Raw genomic sequence first — 19,947 nt, 5'->3', positions numbered from 1 at the left:
TTATATTGTTCTTTTTTTTAGTGTAACCTGACAATATTTGCCTTTTTAAAATATTCAACTGAAAAATAGTTGTAGATACTTTAGGGTATGATGTGATCATTTGATGAATGTTAATTCTGGGATTTTCAAATGAGAATTCTTCACATTCTTTTTTTTTTTTTTTTTGACAGGCAGAGTGGACAGTGAGAGAGAGAGAGAGAAAGGTCTTCCTTTGCTGTTAGTTCACCCTCCAATGGCCATCATGGGCAGCACGCTGTGGTCGGCGCACCACGCTGATCCGAAGGCAGGAGCCAGGTGCTTCTCCTGGTGTCCCATGGGGTGCAGGGCCCAAGCACTTGGGCCATCCTCCACTGCACTCCTGGGCCACAACAGAGAGCTGGCCTGGAAGAGGGGCAACCGGGACAGAATCCGGTGCCCCGACCAGGACTAGAACACTATGTGCCGGTGCCGCAAGGTGGAGGATTAGCCTATTGAGCCACGGCACTGGCCCAGAATTATTCACATTCTTCACCTCATATTTTATGGTGAGAACATTTAAAAACCTCTACAAGAAATTTGAAATATGAAATGCAGCATTATATTTTCATTCACGGTGTCTAGGGGAAACTTTGTGAATATTTACCAATGTGTTCCCTTTATCCTTACTCCACCATTCTTCTCTCTAACATGCATTCCAGATTTTTAGTGAGGTAATATTTGTCCTTTTGTGTCCTTCTGGGTTTGGCACTTCACATGATAATCTCTATATTCACATAAATGGTCAAAAGTGACAGAATTTCACTATGGAAGGCTCAGTGGAACCCTATTGTGTTTATGTGGCACATTTCAAGTCTATTCATGTGTAGGTAGATATGTCCACTGTTTTTACATCTAACATTCTGAGTAATGTGTAATACACATGAGAATATAGTTAGCTCTTCATTATACTGGTTCTATGCCTTTCATTTATATACCTTAGTAGAGCATTGTTAAAAGTAATGGTATTTCTGTGTAAGTTTATGCTGTCTGTTTTAATACACAATTGCATATGGTACAATAAGTCTCTTAATGGTGAAACATAATTTAGTAGGCTATTTGGAAGCTGAGGAGGGACTGACAATGACCTAATTTCATTCAAAATATCACCTCATGTCAGCTTCAGTAATTCATTCCCCAAATGTCTGAAACAGCTGGGTATGGCCAGGCCAAAAGCCTGGGACTCCATCCAGGTCTCTACTTGGGTGGCAGAGATCCAAGAACTTAGGCCATCTTCCACTGCTTTTTTAGGAGCAGTAGCAGGGAGTTTTTAGCACCAAAAGTGGAGTAGCCAGGACCTTAACCATATGGGATGCTGGGATCACCAAAGCATCACCGCAGTTTTACTCTATCTTGCCTCCAGCTGGGGAACATTTCCCTCACCAAAACCTTGATGGTCAATTGGTCAATGCCTATATTGGGCTAATATAGAACTCACAAGGGGATAATTGAGATGTGACAGAGCTTAGCACAAGACATTGCCTTGCATCACACAAAGAAATAGATGTGGCATAATAAACAGACTGGGTATAGAAAAATACATATCAGCATGATCCAGGCCATAGCTAGATCACTGCTCACGGTATTCAGTCATCTCCTCTAATATCAAGAAGATAAGGATCCCTGCCCTCATAATTTCTTTTGCTTGTAGCAGTGGAACTTCAAACTAGAGCTATTAGGCAAGAAAGAGAGCAAACTGATAAAAATAAGAACGTAGAGGAATTAGTTGTCTGTTACATGGCATGTGTATCATTAACAGAGACAGCAGGGGGTTGATGCTTCAAGTCGTCCCTTTCCCTCACATGAGAAACTTAGATTGAACTCTCAGATCCTAACTTTGACTTAACTCATCCCCAGCCACTGTGATCATTCGGGGCATGAACCAACACGTGGCTGCTCTCTGTCCATCCATCCCTCCCATCTCTTGGAATTTCAAATATCAAAAAACCCTAATGAGTCCACTAAAAATGTTAGAACTCAGAAAAATTACAGAATATAAAATCAAACCAATGCAATTGCAATGAAAATTTCAATGTTATTCTTTAGGGATTTTTTTTAAGATTGATTTATTTGAAAGCAGAGTCACAGAGAGACAAAAAGGGAGAAGTAGAGTTGTCAACTAGTGTTAGGGCACATATTTGCCATTTTCAGTAATGGAAAGAAGTTTGCAAAGTAGCTTGGAATATATTGGAAAGGATATAGGAAATATGAACATCATGAAAGAACTTGACAGGATAGTTGGACAAGAGAATACACTTGCTGTTCAAGTGCACATGTAATACTCTGCAGAAGAACTTTTGCTAGGTCACAAAAGAGCCTAAATAAACTGAAAAGATACAAATAAAACAATGAATGTTCTATGACCACAGGGATTTATCTTGAGTGTCAATAACAGAAGGACGTTTGAGAAGTGCACATATATATGGAAAATAGCAGCATATTCCTAAATAGAGAGCTATAGAAAATAGATAACAAGTGAAAGTAGAAAATACGAGATGATAGGAAATGAAAATGAAACATAAAAATAGGATGCAGTTAAAACAGGTTACGGATATGATCCCTCTCAATTCCTATAGCTTTTTAAGTACTAAAATGGAAAATTGGGATCACTTCAACTCTGCTATTCATCATTGTGCAGGGTGGTATGTAAGCAGTTTGTCAGTATCTAACAAAAAATGTATTAGTTGCATCAGAAGCCCAGCAGAGAGCAGTAAGAAACCACTGAACAATGAGTTTGATCCTGAACTCATCCTAGAGGCCTCATTTGGTGCGCATACTTAATCCACCAGGTGATGTAGGTGCTGTGCCTACAGTAAATGCAAGAACATTTTTCCTTCAAGACTGTGCTAAGGAAGCACCATTGCAGCTTCTGGAAGACTTGGGGCTGTTTCCACATGGAGGAAATGATCCTGCACATGAGCCTTGTTGCAGTCCAGGATGTTTCTCATTTTTAAAAATTTTTTATTTGAAAGGCAAGGAGAGACAGACACACATAAGCAAAGAGAGAAAGAGGGAGAGATAGTGATTTTGCATGGGCTGGAACTGGCCAGGCCAAAGTCAGAAGCTGGTCACTCATCTGATCTCCCATGTTGGTGGCAGAGAGACAACTATTGAGCTTGCTGCTTCCGTGGTTGTGCATGTGCAGGGAGCTGGAACAGAATCAGTACTGGGACTTGAGACAGACACCACTGTATGGAATGTGGGTCTTTAACTACCAGGCCAAGTGCTTATTCCCTGGAAGTTTCTCTTAACTAGCATCAGAGAAGCAATCATTTTCTAAGATGTTCCTGGGTGGCTTATTTTTTTTTCATATAAAGTCAATTATCCATCATTGAGTGTTTTAATCAGATGAAGCTACATTGGGCTATGTTGTTTTTATATGTATCCCGGAGTGTTTGGGAAAAGAAATCCCAACACAGATTCAGAGATTGGCAGATAATGAAAGTGTGATAACAAATTTATCAGGATTTTGCAGTACAGACTTGGGGAGCACTCACTGCTGGTTTAGTCTGAGGCAAGAGGAAAAGATGGGAGCTCCTATACTAATGCCTTCATTAATTCTCTATCACTGACTTTTTAAATCAGGAGGGAGTGTTGAGTAGTGGCCCCCCAAAGCCACACTGTATTTTTTTTCTATTTATTTTATTGGAAATAGGTACAGAAAGAGGTAGGGAGAGCGATAGCTAGAAAGATAGCTGTGTCTTTTATGCACTGGCTCACTCACAAAATGACAATTGGCAGAGTTGAGCTAATCCAAACCCAGGGGTTTGTGCTGGGTCTCCTACATCAGTGCGGAGGCACAAGGACTTGGCCATCCCCCACTACTTTCCAAGGTACATTGCCAGGGAGCTGGATTGGAAGTGGAGCAGCCAGGTTCCCATATGGGATGCAGATGCTACAGGCTGGTGCACCACAGCACAAGCCCAAATCAGTAATTTGCAGCTTCAAAATATTTCTAAATATCTTCAAAAGCAGATGTGTGAAATATAATCATGGCTGGTGCTGTGGTATAGTGGGTAAGCCACCACCTGCAGCACTGGCATCCCATATAGGAGCTGGTTCCTATCACAGCTATTCCACTTTCAATACTGCTCCCTGTTTATGCACCTGGAAAAGCAACAGAAGATGACCCAACTGCCATCCATGAGAGAGGCCTAGAATGAGTTCTTGGCACCTCACTTTGGCCTCTAAGCCCCAACTATTGTGGACATTTAGGGACTGAACCAGCAGATGGGTGATCTCTGCTGTCTCCTTCAGTCTATCTGGAATTCAAAGAAAAAATTAGTTTGAAAATGTAAGGGAATGGGATTTGGCATAATGATTGGAGCACTCCTTGAGAAGCCTATCTTTTATGTCAGCATGCCTGGGTTCAAGTCCCATCTCTGCCCTTATTGCAGGACATACCTCCAATCTGGTTGGTGGTGTTGCTGTAGAACCCCTAACCTGTATACACTTGCCCAACACACAGTAAGCTGATCGCTGGCTTTGGTGTGGTGGAGTAAAAAAGCATTTATTTTAAAGCCCAGAGCAAGGAGCTTAACTCCAGGGCTCCCCATGAAGTTAGAGGCAAAGATTCTTATAGATTGAAATTAGAGGTGACAGATGCATGTTCAGTTTGTGTCCAAGTTCCTGATCAGTTCATGATGCTTTTGACCTTCATCTTACTAGTTGAAGATGGTATGTTCTTTAGGGAATTTTAATGGCGTTCAGGTGGGCTTTAGTTATTCTGGGAGTTTACATACAATTGGTAGTTATTTGCTGGCCCAGACTGGGATGTTTCCTTACCTAGATGTGGAACTCCCCTAAATAAACCCATCCAGACAATATTGGCCAGCAGGGTTCTATCTGTTGCAGAAAAGTGACTTCTTGTGTGCAGGCCAGCTGTATCACTCCCTCAATTTAGTGAACTATTTTTGGTACAATATGGATAAGGATGCCTTGGTCTAAGGGAGACAGAGAAGATGCTTGGTCCTGCTTTTGTTCTATAGGGGTTTTGTTTTAGATGCTTTTGTTTCTCCTCCATCCTTAAGGAATAGGGACAGTGATTGGTCAGACTGCTTCATGAAATTTGTGGGGTAATGTGGGGGTATTTTAAGGATGAAAGGAGAGGAGGTTGGAGGCATTTCTTTTACTTACTCATTTGCTTACTTAATAGTTAACACAGAGAGAGAGAGATATCTTCCATCTGCTGGTTCACTTCCCCAGGTGGCTGCATCAGCCAGGGGCACAAGTACTGAGTCATCTTCCAAGGCCATTAGCAAGGTGTTGGATTGGAAGTGGAGCAGCCAAGACTGAAAGCAGTACTCATATGGGATGCTGGGGTCATAGTTGGCAATTTTACATGCTACACCACAACAGCAGCCACCATAGGCATTTCTTTAAGAAAAAAACTTGCTAGTTCTTGGTGTTGCTGTAGCAATCTTATATATAAATAGAAGGGTTACACAGCCATTTTCTGCATAGCTTTACCTTGCAGGTATATAAACATTCTACAGCATTAATAAAAGCAAGAACATGGTCGTATTTCTGTATCTCAAGAGTAACCAGAGAAATTAGTGATTTTTCTGCCAGAAAACTTCCAGTTTAAAACCAGGGATAGTCACTGATTAAGATTTGTGTGCATGTGGCTGGCACTTTGGTGTAGAGGGTAAAGCCACTGCTTGCCTTGCCAGTATCCTATGTGGGCATGGGTTTGAGTCCCAGCTGCTCCACTTCTGATCCATCTTCCTGCTAATGCACCCAGGAAATGAGCAGAGGATGGCCCAAGTACTGGGCTTCTGGAACTACTTGGGAGACCTGGAAGAAGCTCCTGGCTTTTGACATTGAATGGGTCCAGCTCTGGCTGTTGCAGCCATTTGGGGATTGAACCAGCAGTTGGAAGATCTGTCTCTTTCTCTCCTATAACTCTGTCTTTCAAATAAATGAATATTTAAAAAACAATAAAATAGAGACTTAGAGTGAGACCAGACATTGCATTTTAAGACATGTTGAGTTGGGAAGCAGTTCACACAGCAGACTCATAGAATCACAATCATTTTATATAGCATAGTGACCTCAGAATGAGCCCTTAAAGCATTCTTGTATGGTTGAAAAGCCCATGAGAACATTTCAGGCATTGAATTCTAAGACACTATGGCAAAAGTAAAAAAAGTCCTACATGAAGGATTGCCGTGAATGATACCCCAGTGGAAAGAAGGAGCCATCCAAGAAGAATGTAGTTTTCTTTGAAGGGAGGACAGAACTTCCATTTTGCCTTTGGCTTTGCCTAAATACTGACAAAGACTGTGGTCTCAAAAGGCTTCCTTAGCCTGGGCAACTCATAGCAAGAGTCTTGGGTGATCACTGACGTCATACATAAGAGATTTAATTGTTAAATTACAGCAGGAATCGTTGTACACTTACTCCCCATGCAAGACCTCGGTCCTAAATGAGTCATAGTATGTGATATACCTATAAAGGTTGTTCTCAGAAAGTTTTTTTTTTTTTAATATTTAATGTATGTGTCTCTGTGCAAATAGTTGAAATCTTTACTTAGTACAGAGCTGGTCTTCTATGTATAAAGTTTATTGAAAATGAATCCTTCAAGCTGGTGCTGTGGCTCAATAGGCTAATCCTCTGCCTGCCTAGTGGCACTGGCACACCAGCTTCTAGTCCCGGTCGGGGTGCCGGATTCTGTCCTGGTTGCCCCTCTTCCAGGCAAGCTCTCTGCTGTGGCCCGGGAGTGCAGTGGAGGATGGCCCAAGTGCTTGGGCCCTGCATCCCATGGGAAACAAGGAGAAGCACCTGGTTCCTGCCTTCGGATCAGCACAGTGGGCCAGCCGCAGCGTACTGCCTGCAGCGGCCATTGGAGGGTGAACCAATGGCAAAGGAAGACCTTTCTCTCTGTCTCTGTCTCTCTCTCACTGTCCACTCTGCCTGTCCAAAAAAAAAAAAAATGAATCCTAATGGAGAATGGGACTGGGAATGGGAGAGAGAGGATCAACAAGGGAGGCAGTAGGGTGGGACAGTGGATATGGTGGGACGAATCACTCTATTCTTAAAGATGTACTCATGAAATTTATAATCACTAAATAAAATGTTTCTAAAAAAAAAAAAGATTGGCTAGTGCCGTTGCTCCCTGGTCTTCCCTTAAGCTAATAAAAATGACTAAATAAAGAATGAATCCTCAAGATAAAAAAAGACACTTTGAATATAATTTGCCAGTGCCTTATGTACAAAATCACATTCTCCAGTTCTATGTATAGAACGAAGATGAATAGCCAGTGTTCATACAAATAGAACAGAGATATGGACTAGCTTCAAAGAAAGTTTGGGAAACTCACAGATTTCTGTATATCTCTTCCATGTTTCTTGAACCCAAGGAAGTCCCAATGTATGTCTTTATTCTTTATCCCAATAAAAACTCAGACCATCAACATCCCTCTTTCCTAACTCAAGGCAGTATGAGTGTTCACCCTTACCTCCTCTGAGACATAAGGCCTGGGTGAGGACTTTGAGCTTAACCTTCTGTTCTAAGATACCTGGTAACAGTGCTGTTGCTTCCATAGATTCTGGAGGAGTTACTGCTGTGTGTTCAATGGTTGAATCTCCTTGTCTTTGAAGCTGTTTCCATCCTTTATTGTTCAAGGTCTGCAGTCTCTAAAGCAAAGGGCCTTTCTTCCAAGGGACATTTTGGTGTTTATAACATCATTCACAGGACATACAAAATTATCAACTTAAGATTTATTTTGTATAGATTAAATATCAAGTCCCATTTGTAGTTGCTTTGGCAACTTAAGATTTAGTCTGTATAGATTGAATGTCGAATCCCATTTGTAGTTGCCTTGGCAGGGTCAGACCAAATGATTTTATGGGCTTTATGTGGGTAGGGTATGGAAGTCCTCCACCCCTGCTAAAGGGCCATTAGAATAGCCTGCTGGGACACATTTGTTCAATACATGTAGTCATTCACATTTATTGTCTCCAGAGGGGCCCGTGGACAATGTGGCTGGATTAAAAAAAGCTTTTTTTTCTTTTAGTAATATTTCAGTTATCAAATAGTATGGCTTAGACTCTCCCAAATAGCCAGAAATGAGCCAGTAGCCCTCCTTTTTCCAGAAGTGAGCCCAGTATGCACAGTGAGCAGTATGCACAGTGGTAAAAAACTGCCCAAATGTGAACTATTGTGTCTAATTCAGTGAACAAGTGGCTGTAATTCTTAGACATGTCAGCTAGCCTTGGGTGACCAAGTCCACATCTTACAGTATCAGCCCCTTTATGTTTTTTTAGGATTTTATTTTATTTGAGAGGTAAAGTTACAGGCAGTGAGAGGAAGAGACAGGGAGAAAGGTCTTCCTTCCTTTCGTTCATTCCCCAAATGGCTGCAACAGCTGGAGCTGTGCCAATTGGAAACTTCTTCCCAGTCTCCCACATGGGTTCAGGGGCCCAAGGACTTGGGCCATCTTCTACTGCTTTCCCAGTCCATAGCAGAGAGGTAGATTGGAAGAGGAGCAGCTGGGACTAGAACTGGCACCCATGTGCAATGCCAGTGCCACAAGCAGAGGATTAACCTACTGTGCCATGGGGCTGGCCCCAGTTTCTTTGTTTTTGCTGGAGCTGCAAGTTGGGGCTTTAACCCACTGTGCCATAGCACTGGCCCCTCCATTACCAGTTTATGGGGTTTTTAGTTATTTTTCTTTCCCTCAAAGTTCTGGAAATTCTTGTCTAAAGTAGCCAAAAATCTGTATTCAAGAACATTTTCTGTGAAATTGATTACAAGTGTTTTTAGAGAAGAATACAAAACTATGGATGACAGAAGTCTTTAAATAAACATAGTTAAAATTATGAAATTGATTAATTGACATGAGCCATTTGTGTTCATTCCATACAGGATGTTACAAAGCAACTAAAGAGGGACCATTATTGTGGCATTGCAGGTGAAGCTACCAGCTATGATGCTGGCATCCCCTATGGGTTACACTTCGAGTCCTGGTTGCTCCACTCTGATCCAGTTCCCTGCTAATGCACCTGGGAAAGCAGCAGAGGATGGCCAAGTGTCTGTGCTCCTGTACCCATTTGGGAGAACTTGAATTATGACCATATTTTCTGGCTTCAGCCTGGCTTAGCTTTGGTCATTGTGGCCCTTTGGAGTGTGAACCAACAGAAGAAATCCAATCTCTCTCTCTCTCTCTCTCTCTCTCTCCCCCCTCCTTTCTGGAATTCTGTCTTCAAATAAATAGATACATCTTTAAAAAGGAAAGAAAGAAACTGAAGGATTTTACACACCTATTGTCCCTTTTAGGACTCTGGGTCTCCTTTTTATGAAGATAACCATCATGACTAGTAACAACACAAAAGGACTATCAGATTTTAAAACTTTTATAACTTCTAGGACATTTGTATCAATGGCATATCTATGTAAATATAATGTAACATTGAGCATAATTTCATGACAGTACTTTCCTAAAATGCAAGTTGCATAATAAACTATTACCTCTAAAAGATAAGACATATATCCTTTGACACATCAAGGGTTCCTGCTGAAAATCTCAAAGTGAAAAAATTTAGAACCTTGATTCTGAGAAAGTCTCAAGATGTCAAAAGGGCTTAAAATATTTGGTCAAAATAGGCTCACTTATAATTTTGAAATAGCATCCATCTGCTTAGTGTGATTCAACCAGTTCTAAACCAGATTTACTCATAAATCTGATGATTTTATAAAACAAGTATATATACAACTTTTAACTCTTAAGACTCAGCTTTTTCCAAACAATTCTGATTGTTTGCTAAGGCACAACATTTGTGGTTTTTGGTCAGTCACCAAAGTGGAAGTAAAAACCTTGAATAGAAAAATAGCATATAAAATAACCCATTACTTAGAAAAATTTAAGAGTCACAACTAGGAAGGAGAAGAAAGATTAAAGAAGCTGACTAGAAAATTCACAGATGGTTAAAAACTAAGCAAGAATTCTTAAAAGGAGATGCTGCAGTCTTTTTTTTTTTAATAAAAGATATCATGACCAGCACTATGGCATAGCACGTGAAGCTGCCAACTGCAGTGCCAGCCTCTCATTTGGTCACTAATTTGAGTCACAGCTGCTCCACTTCTGATTCAGCTCTCTGCAATGGCTGGGAAAGCAGTAGAAGATGGCCCATGTCCTTGGGCCCCTACATTCATGTTGGAGACCTGGAGGGAGCTCCTACCTCTTGGCTCCTGGCTCAGCTCTGGCAATTGAGGACATCTGGGGAGTGAACAAGGGGATGGAAGATCTCTCTCTCTCTCTCTCTCTCTCTCTCCTCTGCCTCTCTGGAACTCTGCCTTTCAAATAAATCAATAAATCCTTAAAAAAAAAAAAAAAACAGATTCCAAAATTAAAGTCCAAGGCTATTTCTAGATATTTACTAACATATCAATATGCACATATTTTAAACAGCTTGTTTAAAAAAGCATCAAATTCTAATTTTATTTCAGTGTACCTTTGATATTAATTCCAAACTTTTAGAAAACAATGTAAATTTTTAAAATTATAATTGGGCGGGCATTGTGGTATAGTAGATTAGGCAGCTGTCTGGGATGCCTCATCCCAGAGTGCTGGTTTGAATAATGACTGTTCCACATTTGTAAAAAAGAGTTTATTTATTTATTTGAAAGGCAGAGTTATATATAGAGAGAGATTCCAAAAGACAGACATATTTTCATCCAGTAGTTCACCCCGAAATGGCCACAGAATCTGGGGCTAGGCCAGGCCAAAGTCAGAAGCTTCTTCCAGGTCTCCTTATGTGCTTGTAGGGACTCAAGTACTTGGGTCATCTTTTGTTGCTTTTCCAGGTGCATTAGCAGGGAGCTGGATTGGAAATGGAATACCTGGGACATGAACTGCTGCTCAAATGGCTGCCACCATCTCAGCACTCTGCCACAGTGCTAGACCCTGCTCCACTTCTGATGAAGCTCACTGTTAATGTGCCTGGGAAAGCAGTGAGGATGGCCCAAGTGCTAGGCTCCTTCACCCATGTGGGAGATTTGGATGAAGCTTTTGGCTTTCACACACACACAATTTTTCTTACAAGATTTTTCCTTTTCAAACATTTTTTTAAAAGATTTATTTTATTTATTTGAAAGTCAGAATTAGAGAGGAGTAGAGACAGAGAGGTCTTCCATCTGCTTGTTCACTTCCCAGATGGCTGCATTGACCATTGCTGTGCCAATCCAGAGCCAGAAGCCTCCTCCAGGTCCAAGGACTTGGGCCATCTTCCATTGCTATCCCAGGCCATAGCAGAGAGCTGGATCAGAAGAGGAGCAGCCAGGACTAGAACTGGCCAAGGCATTAACCCACTGCACCATAGTGCTGGCCACTTCAAACCTTCTGTTAGGTGCTCATGCTTTCTGCAACTTACTTAAACCTTGAGTTTTTTGCCCTATTTTTTCCCTTACATTCTAGAGTATTGCAGCCTTTCTACCTTATGACAAAAATATACATTTTGAAATGATTCATTTTTTAAAGATTTATTTATTTGTTTGAAAGTCAGAATTACAGAGAGAGAGAGCACGCATTTCCATCTGCTGGATCACTCTCCATATGCCCACAGCATGCAGCACTGGGTCAGAGTGCTTCATCTGAGTCTTCCAAATGGGTGCAGGGAACTAAGCTCCTGGGCCACCTGCTGCTTTTCACCAGCCATTAGCAGGGAGCTGGGTAAGAAGTGTGGAGCCGGGACTTGAACTGGTGTCCATATGAAATAATGGAACTACAGGAATCTGCTTTAGCTGCTATGCCATTATTTTGGCCCCAAAATAATTTTTTTTTCATTTTTAAAGATTTTATTTATTTGAATGGTACAGTTACAGACAATGAAAGGGAGGGAGCAAAAGAGATAAAGGTCTTCCATCTTGCTTCAGCCCCCAAATGGCCAAAATGGCTGGAGGGGTGCCAACCTGATGCCTGGAGCCAGGAGCTTCCTCCCGATCTCCCACATGGGTGCAGGGGCCCAAGGACTTGGGCCATCTTCTACTGCTTTCCCAGGCCATAGCAGAAGCTCTCTGGATTGGAAGAGGAGCAGCTGGGACTAGAACTGGTACCCATGTGGGATGCCGGCACCGCAGGCGAAGGATTAAGCTACTATGCCACAGCGTCAGTCCCATCACCATCTCAAAATAATTCTTTAAAAACTTCTAAATTAACATAATTTTCAAAATGAAACAAGATAAAAATTTCATACTTACTTTTAAACAATCTTGAATTACTTTTAAAGAATGTTAAGATGTTAAGAGTACTTAACTTTGAGAGCAGAGAAGGGGTGGGGGCTATGGGTGGATGGCAGAGTGAGCAGGGGCAGGTGCAACTGCGTGACCCTCATGAATGAGAAACGTCTCACGTGCCTGGGGCAGGGAGCCAATGGGAACACTGGGAGGGCTCGATACCCTGCCTTGAGAGCCATGGCTGTGCGCTGGCTTGCAGAGGAGCGGGACAGGCGTGCAGTGTGTGGGGGCTCTGCGCTGCCTGTCAGAGGCCGGACAGCACTGCAAGGAGGCTGCGGCAACAACGATGGTGGCGGTGATGGGCACCGCTCCAAGGGAGGCACCATAACCCAGTTGAACTCTGTCTGGAAAGCCCAAGATTGAAGAAGAAAGAACAGACACAGTGACTAACCTGGAAACTGGGACATCTTTGGTACTGTGCCTTCTCCCTGAGATATTTTTTAAAGTATCACGTGGTATCGATGTCTTCATCTTATTCTGCTTATTGGGAAGAAAAGGCTTCAAGGATTTTAAGTTTTCCTTCAGTTTTGCATGAACTCTATAGGAAACGGGGCCCTTGAAGGGCTTGGGAATAGCAAGAAGAGATTGAAGACAGAGAAGCTTGCTCTCTCTCTGTTTTCTCTCTTCTTAAAGGAAAGTATTTACAACTCAACTTGTAACAGCTGTAGTCCAGCATTAGCCACCAAGAGAGAAATAAATAACATTCAACAGTCATTGCAGACTACAAACCCTGGTGAAGTCAAGGTGTGGGAGAGGTGGCATTGAGAAGGCTGCCTAAAACTGACAAGGGCTGCAGTAAAAACAGCTCTTCTTTGAAGCTAGAAGGGGCCGCAGGTTCCTTCATGGATAAAAATGCACAGTACACACCTCTTCTAGGTGCTGCTCACATTTTGTGGGAGTGTGGTAGTCGTGGAGGTACTAGGATATCTCCTCAGGAATTTTTCCTTGCTCAGAATTTCCTGCCCTGCCTTGATATTTCCCTTTCTTTTTTTTTTCAAGACCTGCCTCTGTCCATGAGCGGTACCTTGATCTGTCTGACTCTCCATGTTCTCTACCTGCAGCCATTTGTATGTGTACAACCTACTGTTTGTCTCCTATTTCTAAGCTGTTAAACTTGTGTGTGTGTGTGTGTTTAAATATTTATTTACTTATTTGAAAGTTACACAGAGAGAGGAGAGGCAGAGAGAGAGAGAGAGAGAGAGAAGTCTTCCATCTGCTGGTTCACTCCCCAATTGGCTGCAATGGCTGGAGCTGTGCCAATCCAAAGCCAGGAGCTTCTTCCAGGTCTTCCACGTGGGTGCAGGGGCCCAAGGACTTGGGCCATCTTCTACTGCTTTCCCAGGCCATAGCAGAGAGTTGGATCAAAAGTGGAGCAGCCAGGACTCGAACTGGTGTCCATATAGGAAGCTGGCACTGCAAGCAGTGGCTTTACTTGCTACACCACGGTGCCAGCCCCCAAGTTGTGTTTCTTAACCTCCTCTTCTGCCTTTTTTCTGGGGAAGTGGTTATTTATCACTTGCAATCACCTTTCACCCTCCCCTATGCTTTCCTTCGTTTGAGATATTTTGACCTTCAGTTTTGTTTGGGGATGTGGAAGGATGATAATTCTAAATTTTTGGTTTCCCTTTTTTTTTCCTGTACTCTTTGTTGGTTCCCTTATCCCATTGTCTTATCTGTTCTGCCTCTGTGTGGGCCTGGGCTATGCGGCAGGGCAGATCTCCCTTCAGAGCTCCAACATGCCCGCAGAGTCTGGATAGAGATTCAGACCCAGAAACACATCCTGGCCTCAGCAGCCGCTATCTTCTTAGTGGGAGCTACAACACTCTTCTTTGCTTGTACATGTCCAGAACTAAACCTGAATATGTCACCTGCAGTGCCCATCTACAATGCATTTATGTTTCTCTTTGTTCTGGAAAATTTCAGTAGGGCCACCTTCATGGACCCAGACATTTTCCCTCAAGCTGAGGAAGATGAGGAAAAAGAAGATTTTCGAGCACCCTTTACAAAACAGTGGAGATCAAGGGCATCCAGGTGTGCATGAAAGGATGTGCCACCCGCTGCTGCTACTCTCCTCCTCGGCGTTCCCACACAGTGTCTGTGATAATTGTGTGGAGGAATTTGCTCATCCCTGCCCCTGGGTGAACAACTGTATTGGCCACCAGAACTACCATTGTTTCTTCCTCTTCTTCCTTTCCTTGATAGCCCACTCTATGGGTATATTAGGCTTTGGCCTCCTTTATGTCCTCTGCCACATAGAGGAGCTCTCAGGGGTCTTCACACTGTCACAATGGCAGTGATGTGCATGGCTGGCTTATTCTTCATCCCTGTAGCTAGCCTCACAGGGTTTCATGTGGTGCTGGTGGCCTGGGGATGCACAGCCAATGAATAGGTTATGGGTAAATTCCAGGGAGGCATGAGCCCCTTCACCAATGGCTGCTGTAACAATGCACTTTGCAATTCCCCAGCACCCAGATATTTGGGAAGACCAAAGAAAGAGAAGACGATTGTAATCAGACCTCCCTTCCTTCAGCCAGAAGTGTCAGATTACAGTGAAGATCATGGATAATGGCATCCAGGGAGAGCTTAGGGGAACTAAGTCTAAGGGAAGCTTGGAAACAACAGAGAGCCAGTCCGCAAATACCAAACCCCGGCCTCCTCCTATGCCGGACCTGAGCAGCTGCATGGGACTGCGAACACACCTTTGCCTGGCTACTAATGGAGATAGCAGCTTTTGGGGCCAGGACAGCCCCCCACACCAACCATGTACAAGTGTCGGCTGGGTTATAGTAGCAGCAGTACATCAGTTGCCCTGTCTCATTCCTCCAGCACCAAGTTAGTCATGGGGACAGTTTGAGGAAGCCAACCTCAACTGCAGAGAGCAGCCATCATCCCAGTTACCACTCAGAGCCCAGCTTGGAACCAGAGAGCTTCTGTTCGCCCACCTTTGGCAAAAGCTTTCACTTCAATCCACTTTCCAGTGGCTCTTGTTCCTCCAGCCTCAAGTCGGCGCAGAGAACAGGTTTTGTACTGGACCAGTTGCAGTGCATGCGTTCAGAAGGCACCACTTCCACCTCCTGTAAGAGCCTGGCCAATCAGACATGCAACGGAAGCCTGAGCCAGACCCAGCTTTCAGCTGCACCTCTCCCTTCCTGTCAGTATTCCTGGCCCAGCAACAGGAAGCCGAGAGGCATCCACGTTTGGTTCCAACAAGTCCAACACGAGAGCCCTCACTAGTCCATTATGACAATCTGAGGCCTCCCTCCAGGCATGAGAGACGCTGCTGCACCAGTCACCCAGCTCCCAGTCCATGAGGAAGAGCCAGGCTTGGGAGTCTCAGGCATTCAGTCAACACCTGGCTCAGGCCATGCCCTCATAGGGCTTCCTCCTTAGCTGATCCGAAGAGATCACCACCGAGCAAGACTCCACTTGGATGCCCAGCTGTCCCCCATTTGGGGAAGGCAGAAAGGCTAAGGGGCCAGGGACTAGGGTCCCCTGAACCAGATCCAACCACCCCATATCTGGGCCATGAAACATCTTACAGCAGCCAAAAATCCCCACCTGGTGTCTCTGAGATAGAGGAAGTGGCCTTGCAGCCACTGCTGATGCCTGAAGATGAAGTACAGCTCAATATCTCCCACAGCAAATCCAACAGCAACCCAAGAGCATCAGCTCAGCCTCCCCTGGCCCCACAAGGGGAAGAGTCAAGAAACTGTCATGAATGGGCGGTACCACCTGAGATATGGTGTGAGCCGTCAGCACCTCCCCTTCCCCACACCACTGTGTCTACACCAAAGGGTCCTGGGTGGCCAGCTTCCTTCCCTCAAGGGGCTCCCCTCCCCTGCATGGACGTTTTTTAAAACCCTGATTCCCAGAGGGTGAGTGTTTTATAAAATGCAACCGAGTTGGAGAGTTGGGGCGCTGAGGCTGGGGTAGTAGCTCCCCCCTTTTACCTTTTAAGACCTTCCTTCCCTAGTCCCTGGACCAGACTCAGTGGACATTTGTGCAATTGCTTGCCCTGGAGGGAACCAGATCATTTTTAAACCAGAAATAATTTTTTATTATTGTTACAGATCCTATTTTTTAATTTTCTGTGTTACCAGGTGTGTGTATAAATATCAAAGAAATTATATACCTATCTTGGGATGGGAAAATGAGGGAGGGATATGTAAAAGAAGGAGGATCTTACTTTTCCTAGTCCTCAGACCAGCAGGAAAAGAGGGGAGACACCAGAGTCTTCCTCTCCCCCCATGGTCCCTCTCTTGTCTGTTACCAACTAAGGAAGTAGTAGAACCCCCTGTTGGTGCTAAGTGATCAGGAAAGAAACCTGGGGAGAGAGGAGTCTGAGCTCTTGGTTAGAAGAGGAAAGAACTTTCGGAAAGTTAGTTTTCTAGGCTTATTGGCATTTAGTTTCCCAGGAAAGGGGTCAGAGCTCCATGACATTGGTGGTGGTGGTAGGAGGGGGATCAGGAAAAGCATCTGGCCTAATTCAAAACACTATTAGAAAATCCCCCCTTTCTTAGGAGAGAGGGATTGGGTGGCTTTCTTAAGTGATCCCCTCAGAGCTTCCCCTGGCCTACAGTTAAGGTGATTTTAAAGTGCAAGGACCAAAGAGAAAAATCCAAAATGCAATGTTTTTCATCACATGCCAAAAATGGGATAGAGGAAAGGAGTGGCAGGCCTAGGCCCCTCCAGATGTCCCCTGGGGGTTACCCCTCGGTCCACCTTAGTATGGTGCTGGGTAGAGGAGATACCTGGGTTCTAATCTCTAAATAGGGGTGACCCCAGCCTCTTCACAGAGTCCCTTTCATTTTTTATTCTGATTAGCCATTTTCAACTGACAAATGAGAGAAATCCTGATCTATCAGCAAACAAAAAGAGACTACTTAAGTTTATATTTAGAAACATTTATGTCATTTGCTTTCCCCAGTTTATACTTAACAGCAATACCTAGATGTCTTAAGAAACTGAGATAGTATATAACTAAAGCTATAATTTCTTTTCACTACCCCAGAGTCAGTGAATGACTTGCTATGTCTCAGGCAAATGAACCCATTTGAAGTTGCTGTAGCAATTCCTCCAGGCAGTTTTGGGAGTGTTCAGCAGAAACATTTTTTTTAAAGATTTATTTATTTATTTATTTGAAAGGAAGAGTTACAAAGAGGCAGAGGCAAAGAGAGAGAGAGGTCTTCAATTGGCTGGTTCACCTCCCCTAAATGGTCGCAACTGCTGGAACAGGGCCAATCCAAAGCCAGGAGACAGGAGCTTCTTTGGGGTCTCCTCATGGGTGCAGGGGCCCAAAGACTTGGGCCCCCTTCTACTGCCTTCCCAGGCCATAACAGAGAGCTGGGTTAAAAGTGCAGCAGTCAAAACTCAAACCAGTGCCCATATGAGATAATGGCACTGCAGGCAGTGGTTTTACCAGCTATGACTCAGCGCCAGCTCCTTAAAGCTATGATTTTGAAAATTTTTCCTATGAAAGAAAACTCAAAAGGCTGATTCTGATTCATTGTACTTAATACACAGAACATAATTTTAACCTTAGTTAAAATTTTCATATTTTGGCTGACACTCATTGGCTGCTGGTGTTTTGAATGACCTATGAATAATGGTGTTTGCATGGGAGTTTCAGGAGCCCACTGAAAGGAAATGACAGAAGGCAGACCTCACTGACAGCTCATGAGAAAACATGTAACCATCGACTGTGAACAACTGAACTCCATTACCAAGAAGCCTCCACCCAGACCATCTGTAGTTATAGAGAAAGGGAGAGACAGAGAGAAAGGTCTCCCATCTGGTTCACTCCTCAAATGGCCACAATGGCCATGTCTGGGCCAATCCTAAGTCAGGAACAAGAGTTCCTTCTGGGTATCCTATGGGGGTGCAGAGGCCCAGGCACTTAGCAAATCTCTACTACTTTTCCAGGTCACAACATAGAGCTGGATGAGAAGAGGAGCAGCCAGGACTAGAAATCATGCCCAGATGGGATGCAGGCACCTGCAGTGGTAGCTTAGCCCACTACATCACAGTCCCAGCCCCATTCAGAGATCTTTTAAGTGGCCATTTCTTATTCAGTCTTAAGGAGGTCAAGCAGTATTATAGTAAAACAGCTTTTTCTTTTGTAGTTTCCAAATACAATTTATTTATTTTAGAAAATAAGTGCTAAGGGGCAATAAGAATAGAGCTCTGATCACAATTGCTGTTTAGTCCAGACCTGTAAAAGAACCAAGTTAGAAAACATTTTCTTGGGCTGGCACTGTGGCACAGTGGGTTAACACCCTCTCCTGAAGTGCCGGCATCCCATATGGGTGCTGGTTCTAGTCCTGGCTGCTCCTCTTCCAATCCAGCCCTCTGCTATGGCCTGGGATAACAATAGAAAATTGCCCAAGTCCATGGGCCCCTGAACCCATGTGGGAGACCCAGAAGAATCTTCTGGCTCCTGGCTTTGGATTGGAGCAGCTCCGGCTGTTGCGGCCATCTGGAGAATGAACCAGCAGATGGAAGACTTCTCTCTCTGTCTCTAGCTCTCTGTGTAACTATCTTCCAAATAAATAAAATAAATCTTAAAAAAATAAGAAAGCAATTTCTCAGGGAAGAGATATCTAACTACAAAAGGTAGAGCTCTCTTTCTATTTTATTTAATTTTTTTGCAAATCAGAGTTACACACAGAGAGGAGAGGCAGAGGGAGAGAGACAGGTCTTCCATCCACTGGTGCACTCCCCAATTGGCCATAACAGCCAGAGCTGTGGTGATCTGAAGCCAGCATCCAGGAGCTTCTTCCGGGTCTTCCACACAGGTGCAGGGGTCCAAGGACTTGGCTGATCTTCTACTGGCTTTCCCAGGCCAGAGCAGAGACATGGATTGGAAGTGGAGCAGCCAGGACTCAAACTGGCACCACACCACAGCGCTGGCCCCAGGGAGAGCTCTCTTAAATGCAATGTTCAGGGGTCAGCATTGTAGCATAATGGGTAAAGTCACCTTCTATGTTGTCAGCTACTCCACTTCCAATCCAGCTCCATGCTATTGTGCTTGGGAAAGCAGCAGAAAATGATGCAGGAATTTGGGCCCCTGAACTCATGTGGGAGACTTGGAAGAAGAAGGTCCTGATACCTGGTTTTGGACTAACCCAATCCTGGTCATTATGGCCAATTGGGGAGTGAACCATGGATGGAAATTCTTTCTCTCTGTCTCCCTCACTCTCTGTACCTCTGTCATTCAAATCAATAAATAAATCTTTTGAAAATGAAACAAAACAAAAAAACCAATGTCCACTAACAGCTGAACAAAATATTACCTGGTAGCACCATGTACAAGTTTGATACTTACCAAATACATTTCCCTAGATTTCAGTTGGAATTTTAATCTGGTTTCTGCCAGTCTGAAACTCCTTAGGCCAATGACACCAGATCAACAATTAGTTGCTCAGGTTATTTCTAATTCAAAGAAATATTCAGGAAGCAGCAAGACAGCTCACAGGGGTGATTTGTACCAGGGGCTGCTTTGCCTACTCTGGACTGTGCTCCCTTCATGATTGCTGTATCTGTCTTTCAAAATAAAATAAAATAAAATAAATCTTTAAGATAAATTGAAAAAGCCAGAATCATGGAGCAAATGAACCTTAAGCACCAGAACAGTGGTGCTTCTAATACAAAAGTATTAGAGGTTAAAGCATGAAATATGGATATGCAATGTAAGGTAA

The 19,947-nt window shown here is 43.6% G+C and overlaps 1 pseudogene; it reads left to right on the top strand.

Annotated features, from left to right (window-relative positions):
- Positions 1–13,121: 13,121 nt before the first annotated feature.
- LOC127489747 (palmitoyltransferase ZDHHC5 pseudogene) lies at positions 13,122–15,998 on the top strand (annotated as a pseudogene).
- Positions 15,999–19,947: the final 3,949 nt, after the last annotated feature.

The sequence above is a fragment of the Oryctolagus cuniculus genome, chromosome 8 (genome assembly GCF_051225735.1).
Source record: "Oryctolagus cuniculus isolate XC-2025 breed Fujian yellow rabbit chromosome 8, ASM5122573v1, whole genome shotgun sequence".
Lineage (NCBI taxonomy): Eukaryota > Metazoa > Chordata > Mammalia > Lagomorpha > Leporidae > Oryctolagus > Oryctolagus cuniculus.
The sequence above is the reverse complement of the archived record's forward strand: the minus strand, read 5'-3'. Positions and strand labels throughout refer to the sequence as shown.